The sequence below is a fragment of the Alligator sinensis genome, unplaced genomic scaffold (assembly GCF_000455745.1).
Source record: "Alligator sinensis unplaced genomic scaffold, ASM45574v1 scaffold628_2, whole genome shotgun sequence".
NCBI classification, from domain to species: domain Eukaryota; kingdom Metazoa; phylum Chordata; order Crocodylia; family Alligatoridae; genus Alligator; species Alligator sinensis.
This window is the reverse complement of record NW_005841833.1, coordinates 3126942-3127863: the sequence shown is the minus strand read 5'-3', so window position 1 is coordinate 3127863 and position 922 is coordinate 3126942.

The following is a 922-nucleotide window of genomic DNA, read 5'->3' as shown; positions in this document are numbered from 1 at the left end:
CTAAACACCTTGTACAAAGTCATCTCCATTCCTCCCTGCATTTTCTCTCTGAGGTTACAGCTGGGGCATTCAATAGTACTGAAGGGAACGTCGTGCTCTGAAAATCAAGGGGAGCTGGACACCTATCTTAGGAGCCTTGCTGTTGGGAAACCACGACTGGTCACAGAAGTGAAAAAGCAGGCGGTGTCTTCAAGCTGCAGGGTGACTGAAAGGCAGGCTGCACAAGGCAGGTGCCAGAGGATATTCTGCTTTCCTGCTGGGCCCTGCAGCGAATGCTCATGGACACAGGCACTAGAGCCCAGGAGGACGGTCACTGAGACATGCTCCCTGGTGTACTGGGAAGGTGCCTGACTGCAATGACTTAGTCCTAAAGGAGCATGTATGGTGGGTACCAGCTTCCCTGTGCTCAGGCAGCTGTTGGCAGAGGATGCAGGGCGCAGCACAGAGGAGTAGGCATGAGCAACATAGTGGGCATTGCTCCCAGTGCTCTTAGACCACCCCGACATGCCTATGCTGGATGGTTCAGCACCCCTGCTCAGCCATCGCTGCTCTGTGGTTTAGCAAAGCCAGCCTTGTACACCGACACGATGACTGGGCCTATTCTGAATGCTTGGTGCCACCTGCAAGGTCCAAAAGGCCCAGAAGGGAGTCCTCGATGAGACATCACTCTCAGGTAGCATCAAGTCAGCCGTGCCCCATCCCAGCCTAATAGACTTATCTAAGGAGGAAGGGAAGAGTAATGAGTGTGGCAGAGGTGGGAGAAAGCAGTTCTCATCTCCCAATGGCCCTTCCAGCCTCCATTTGTATGGGCTGCATGTTGGCCCGCAGCAGACTGCCACCCAATGGGTCTGTCCTTCCTGAACCTCCTGTCTTATGAGGACAGGAAGATCTTTGTTTGCACCTTTAAAACTTCTGAGACGCA